Source organism: Sinohyriopsis cumingii, chromosome 2 (assembly GCF_028554795.1).
Source record: "Sinohyriopsis cumingii isolate HCF-2022 chromosome 2, ASM2855479v2, whole genome shotgun sequence".
In the NCBI taxonomy this organism is placed as follows: domain Eukaryota; kingdom Metazoa; phylum Mollusca; class Bivalvia; order Unionida; family Unionidae; genus Sinohyriopsis; species Sinohyriopsis cumingii.
In genome coordinates, this window is record NC_142962.1 from 7,319,915 (window position 1) to 7,327,577 (window position 7,663).

The 7,663-nt window shown below is 36.7% G+C and overlaps 1 long non-coding RNA gene across 1 annotated transcript; it reads left to right on the forward strand.

The window, feature by feature from the left end:
• The first annotated feature begins 2,695 nt into the window (after positions 1-2,695).
• On the forward strand, positions 2,696-5,821 carry LOC149804299 (uncharacterized). The gene is made up of 2 exons (XR_016415376.1): positions 2,696-4,718; positions 5,400-5,821. It is a non-coding gene; the product is annotated as an uncharacterized LOC149804299 (long non-coding RNA).
• The last annotated feature ends 1,842 nt before the right edge of the window (positions 5,822-7,663 follow it).

The following is a 7,663-nucleotide window of genomic DNA, read 5'->3' on the forward strand; positions in this document are numbered from 1 at the left end:
TATGCATATATTCATCCTAACAATCTTTAAATGCCTCTAATTTACATTTCTGAAGGTTTTTGTTTAAATCTTTATTTATAATTATATAGACCACGCAGAGAGCGTGCACGATGACCATTGTTTATGACGGCACTGGACACGGGTCACGCTAGTACATTCAACAGTCAAGTGTGGACCTTAAACTAAACTTGTGCCTGTACATGGCGTTATGGAAAATCACAAGTCCGTTCTTCACAGCCAGCAAAGATACAGAAGCTGTCCCTGCTTTCAGAATTATAATTCATGTTGCAAGGATGTCTTATATTTCTTTATATGAATGAGTAAATGAGAGGTAAGATTTCATATGTTTCTTCTGAGTACGAATTGGGAGAAGTTCATTTAGTTGTCGTAAATGATTTGCATAAGGTATATTGAGGATTGATTGTTCCGTTGTCTCGAAATCTATGTAAATAAATCGCTTATTAGCAAATTAGCCTAGTTAGGACAAGGAGCGATGTCCATGATATCGTGTGTAATTGACTTGTAATTCTTTCCAACTGAATCGATAGTGTATTATTATGAATGTGTGACGACTGACCTAGCCAGCTAGTAATTTATAGCTCAGAGGGGTACAATAATGGTTTATCTAAAGAGGTCTAATTATGTCATGTCCTCGTTAGGAATGAGAGGGCACCGGAAAAGTTGTTGTTGTTGTTGTTGTTGTTGTAGGGTTTAACGCCATTTTTCAACACTCGATAGGCTATACATGGCTTCCAGTATTAATGGTGGAGGAAGAACCCTGGAAAACCCCGGAAAGAACCACCGACCGCACTAGAAAAGACAAATTCAATAAGAGTGTGTATCAATAGTAGGTTGTTTGTTTATTAATTGTGAGTGACCTTAGCTAGATCTGTTCATTTTGATGGATGATATCTGACATAAAGTGAGAGTGGGAGTCTTGGTTGATCCCAGGAGAAGGAAAACCTGACATTTGTGTAGTTTGGGTGTTATCGTTTGAATTTAAAGGAAATAGCTCTACACATACCTGACTGAACAGTGCGAAAGGGAGCGCAGTCCGCAAATTAGACGTCAATGAACCGAAGATGCTAGTGAAGGGAGGGAGAGAGAGAGACAGATAGACAGAGACAGAGACTGACAGACAGAGAGAGATGAGTGTGGAGTGTGTGTGTGTGTTTGGAAGGACCGGAACCACTAGGTGATACTGTCATGCCAGGCAATCTGATCTATCACTCATTCATAGGATGAAATTTGTTATATCAGTAACAGAACGGCTAAATGAAATTCGCATAATTTATAACTATTTCTAAGAGAAATTTAATTATTCAAACGTCATTTTTTGTTTATGTAATTGATTAAATTTTTGTATTTTAAAATGGCGGCTCGTGTTATTCTATGCTATATCTCTGCTCAGCTCTGTTATTCCATTCCTTAATTTCGTATTTCATGTTATGAAGTACTCTGTCCGGGCAATCAAATCGTGGTCGATCATCTCCTAGATAACGACACCACAACACCACGACTCATAACACTAAGTAGCAGCAAGAAAGCGAAACCAACAAGTTTAGTAAATTTCAACAAATATTTTAATTCTCTATGATATAAAATTAAACTTAAGAGGAACTTAAAAATTGTGAAATAATTCAAATAATCCTAAAAGTTCTATAACAGTCCAAAAGTATAAAGAATTCTCAATGAATTCCGATCTTGAATGTGCTGATGTACTACAGGTCTTTAATGTGCCGACGTAACAATAGTCTTGCTGTTTCACAATGATGTAATCCAGATTGTGTTTAATGAATTCACTATAATACAAAGATAGTGTTTTAGTCCAAAAGTCAATAAGCACGTAATTCCAATCAACAATTTAAATAAATAAATCTTCTCAAATAATAACTGACCACAACTACAATTGACTCCACAAAGACTGATGTTAAGATAGGAATTAATAATTCTTATATAAACAACCTCATATTCATCACCGGTTTACCTATGTTGCAATATTCTTTCCAGAAACAAAACACATCTTAATTTAAAATTACCTTACACACACACACACACACACACACACACACACACATATATATATATATATATATATATATATATATATATATATATATATATATATATATATATATATATATATATATATATATATATATATATATATATATATATATATATATATATATATATATATATATATATATATGTGTGTGTGTGTGTGTGTGTGTGTGTATTGAGAGACATACATACATACATACATACATACATAGACAGATGTATAGACATAGAGCAAGGATTGTGCTGACGTGCTGTTAAAAACAATTTCGTCATCCATGCATGCATACGTAAGTATGTACGTAAATATATACATGCTTACAAAGCGTTTATGATATGTATATCACGATCTTTATGCATACTGATTTACTATAATGAGAAACAGGATCTTGGAGTTGCTGAGGGTCATAAGTGTTTTCCGGTTAATATCCTGCTATACTATTTCTTTCTTTAAAACACTCCGCTATGAAGTAAATTGCGTCAATTATATTGAAAATGACTAAGTTTGAGTAAGCTAGCTATTTACTTCCTTGTGCAGTAAAAGATTTCTTGCTGTTGTTGTAGGGTTTAACATCATTCGTCAGCACAAAATAGGCTATACCTGGTTGCCAGTATAAATGGTTGAGGAAAAATCGGGGAAAACCCCGGAAAGAACCACCGACCCACGAAAAGCTACTGGCAAGCTTTCTCGCGTACCCACATTGGCCAAGCCCGAGGCTCGAACCCACACACACAGAGGTGAGACGGCAATGATTCGTAACGGTGAGCGCTTTAGACCACTGGGCCACTCGGGGCCCTTATTTCTTGCATAATCATAAAACTGCGAAGAAACTTAGTTGTTATTATATGCTAATTTTGTCTCCATTAACTTTATATTGCCAGAATTGTGCAGTATTGTACGATACTGAACACCTTCATATTGCACGCACGTGTACAACACGTGTGCCTCATAGTATATTATTTTGATACAGTGTTAGGCTAGCGATAGAAGATACACTGTGTGATACAGGTCATAGCTGGGATCCCTCCAGCGAGATGCAAGTGACAGGGCATAACTATGTTTTCTTTAGCTGGTAATAAAGAATGGCAATAAATATACTTAAATTTATGCATCTTGAATTTCCTCAAATTGTACTTTTTTAGTTAGTTATTTAAATCCGACTTATTGTTCTGCAAACCCTGATAAACACAGAAGCTGTACTGGAATTTCGAGTAGTCTACATTTCCAGAGCTGAAATCCATTCTCCTTGCTGCACTGAACTGACCCAATAACCCAGTCCCTCGTAATCAGAAAGGCATAATTGAGTTGGATCAACATAGAAACAAAATCCATGCGCATTCATTAACACATATGACTCTAAATTTTAATTTTAAGTAGACCAAAATGACAATTCTTTTTTAAACTTATGTAGAGCATAAATTCAGCTACATTGTTTCTTGTAATTTATTTTATTAAGCCTTAGGTAGTTAAACAGAATGAGCATATGATAAAAAAGGTTACTGCATTTGTATGGGAAAATATGAACTCATTTTGTCCTTAAAAATACTTCACTCCGCAAGGTCGTGCAGTATTTTGTCAGAAAAACTCGTTCATATTTTCCCATACAAATGCAGTAACCTATAACAACAGGTAAAGTCGTCTGAATCTATGTTGGCTTCAAATCATGGCCGTTTGACATTCAACACTGCACTGAACAGATATTTTTTTTATATCTATGAATTAACGTAATTATTTAGTTCAATATTTATTTAATTCATTTATTTACATTAACTTCTTTACGAGGTTATCATACGATACTTTCCAACAAATTTAATAGAATTAGCAAACGAAAGGATGAGTGAACTATATGAAACTCTCACGTTTGCTAAGCCCCAGCTATAAGTCATATATTAACTATAATCTACCTGTCTTGGGGATATTACCACGGCCATGTGTTTGATGTCTAAAGATTTCCGCGGAGTTAGTATTGCACTCTTACGTAAGGTTACCATGACCAACCGGAGACCAGAAACTTGAGTGCGAAGGCGACCGATCGCACCACTTAACAAAGGCTTGTCGTTATCACATCTACATGTTAAAGGTTAGTTCTAGGATCAGAAAGGGGGCCCCGAGTGGCCGAGTGGTCTAAAGCGCTTTCCGTTACGGATCACTGCCATCTCACCTCTGTCTGCGTGGGTTCTAGTCTCAGATTCGGCCAATTGGGGTATATGAGAAAGCTTGCCAGTAGCTTCTCGTGGGTCGGTGATTCTTTCAGGGATTTTCCCGGGTTCTTCCTCCGCCATTAATACTGGCCGCCATGTATGGCCTATCGTGTGCTGAAAAATGGCGTTAAACCCCACAACAACAACTAGGATCAAAAGGAAGTCCACGGGGTGAACGGGCGTATTCTTCTCCGTCAACGCTTTGACAGACAGCGAGAAGGACATTGTCCGCTAAGTTTGATTGGATCGGTCCACACCGATATTCAATCGAAATTGAGATAGATGGCCTGATTACAATTCAGATCCGAATGATACTTTTTGAACTCGTAAGAGAACATTTAATATTCGCCTTGAAGGATTTCATATCAATAGGGTTTACTCCGAGAAAGAAGCCACTCATAATTTGGTGTCAAAACATAGAGGTAGATTCTAATGAAAGACAAAGCATCGAAAAGGTCAGTAAGTTATTTGCTCGATTTTTGCAGAATATTACGACATTATAATTGTAATTATTTGTAGAATGTATACTTAATTACTTGGATCGTTTTGTATGTGGAATTTCATTTGGAGTGTCTCATTTACATGAGTTTTGAGAAATGGGCTTGACCCTACGTTGAAGAATTATTAGATGCGAGGCAAAATTATGTAGATTGTTAGCTTGTGGCCAGAATTTAATATTGTAATTCGCTATTCGGTTACCTCGTAGTAAACCAGTGTATTTATTAATACGTTATGTTAGAATTTACACATGCTTGAATTGTGAATTTGGAAAATGGTTTTGCGTGTAAGATTAGTTAATATGGACGTATGTATATATCAGAGCATGGATATTTGAATATTTGCGTACTTTGTATGAGTTTTAAGGTAAAGAAATGCGTCTGATTATTGTAATATTATTTAGTATAACGGGATTAGGAATATGTACTGATGTGACGGAATTTATTGATGTATGTAAGAAGTAAATGATACGATGTTTTATTATGACGTTTGTTTTACCATACAAGAACGTATGGTTATCTCGCTGTGAATGGATGCGTGACCGAAGAAATTTAATAGCCCTTATCTGATGATAGGCTGTGTGTAGTGGGAGATGAGGGGCTAAGGTAACAGGGTGTACCGTCCGTGTGTTTTCACAGGTAGCATTTTAGGAAACAGAACTTCCAGTTCCATTGGGTCACGAGTCTTCAAGAGTTGGCGACGAAATTGAGACTGTAGCCGAGACAGTCGAAGTCAACAGACGAGTAGTCGTGGGAGAGGAAGTGGAGGAGGAGAAGCCTGGAGAAAGTGGATGAAGAGGAGAAGGAGTCTAGAGAAAGTCGATGAGGAAGAGGAGAAAGAATTTGGAGAAAGGTCGGGGAGGAAGAAGAGAAGGAAATGGGAGAAATAGGTGATAGAAAGGATACAAGAGATGAGTAGAAATACAAGGACAGGTGGAAATCAATCTCACACTGCTAATCAAGTGATGCAATAGGCTTATTAAAGGGTCGAGCGGAAGGAGTGTAATTTGAAATTTGAGACATTTGATTATTGAATTGTTATTAAATTGTTATTCATTGAATTTCAACCTTTTTGTATATTTAACCTTCTAGCATTTGTCATTGCTGACGGGGCTCGGAGCCCTACATATTGGGAGCACCCAACCCCAACCATTTAGTTCGTCACAGAAGCAATGGACAAATATAATCACTATCTAGAATAACTGAAATATTTCTTCATTTCTTTTGTAGACAATTTTATGAAATGTGCTAAACAATTAAAACTTAGAACTTTAAACATAAATATTTGAGTAAGGTCATTTTAGAAGTTGCTGCCTTCGGGATGAAGGTGAAGAAAGAATTTGTAAGGATAAAGACCTAATGTATAATGTGTTCGGCTTTTTCATTCGCATGTAATTAGAGGACCGTATTAACTTTCCTCTATACTTTCATTATTATCACGTCATAATCACGTCATTAACGTCACAACGACTCGATCACGTGTTATCACTACTGATAATCAATCAAAACATCCTCGTCTCGTAGCACGCGATTAGAATAACATCGTCTGTCTGAGTGAGACACAGTGGTAATCGTAGTGATACTTTCGAAACTAGAAAATGAAAGTTTTTAGGCGAACAAACATCCGGGTTTATTTTCGAGCAACCTATTCTTATAAAATCTTAGGTGTTGAAAAGAACACTTGACTATATTTCGACAATGAATGAAATACCTGCATTTTACGTTTTTAATCATATTTCCTGCAACTTTGTCATGAACAAATTGAAGAAATCTTTCAATCTGGTATTAATGCCCGAAAATGTTGCTTACTTCACTGTTCGTGATGACACGTTATCAACTCATTGTCACATCCATAAAACGACAGTTCAAAGGCCATTATTTACATCCGAGGTTTCGTCCTGCATGCGATGGAAAAAACCGAGGATATTCATTGTAATTATAAACGAAAGAAATGTGTTCAGGCAACGATAACTGAATGATTTCATAAACAATTCATCATATAAGAAGAAAAAAAAATAACCGATATAGCAATATAAATTATAAAATTCAGTCATTTCGATGATTGATGAAACATCGACTATGATTGATGAAATATCGACTATGATTTGTGAAACATAGTCGATGTCAACAATTGCTCAATACCACTCCGGTGGCCTAAGTGGTTAGAGCGTCCGCCTCGGGTATGTGTGTGTGTGTGTGACGGGGTCACTGGTTCCAACCCCGGCCGAGTCATACCAAAGACTTACAAAATTGGTACTAACAGCTGCCTCGCTCGGTGCTCAGCATTAAGAGGTTAGTGTTAGGGCTGGTCGACCTGATGTCAGGATAATGTTCCTGGATGGGACATCATGCTACATGTCTGCGACATGATGCCCCAGTGCTAGACATCACTATAAACTGTCACACTGCAGACATTGTAGCGATATGACTGAAAAATTGTTAAAGCTACGTTAAAAATCTAGATCACACACACACACACACACACACACACACACACACACACACACTTTCAGCAGCTTCAAACAACTGCTATCAACGCAAGCCACAGACAAAACTTCCGCCTGTTATTATTTCACTCATGGCTGCCTGTGATAAGATATCTTCATTTCTCATGAATACGTATTAACAAAAATACATATCAAAAATACCATAAGGTATAACGGTACCAATTGCGCAAGTCCAGGTGGGCGGAGCTTAAGGTGTATGGAACATTGTATTCAGAATTAAAGAACAACACTAGCTGTGATTGGTGCATTATGTAAGAGTTGTACTTTCTGTTTGGCTTAAAAAAATGTTGAGCCTCTTGGCAACATGTGAGTTTGTGTTAATTTCTATCTAGATCATATTTTGTATTTTTTATGATTTTTTTAAAATATGGTACACATGGCTGAAAATGTGCTTGT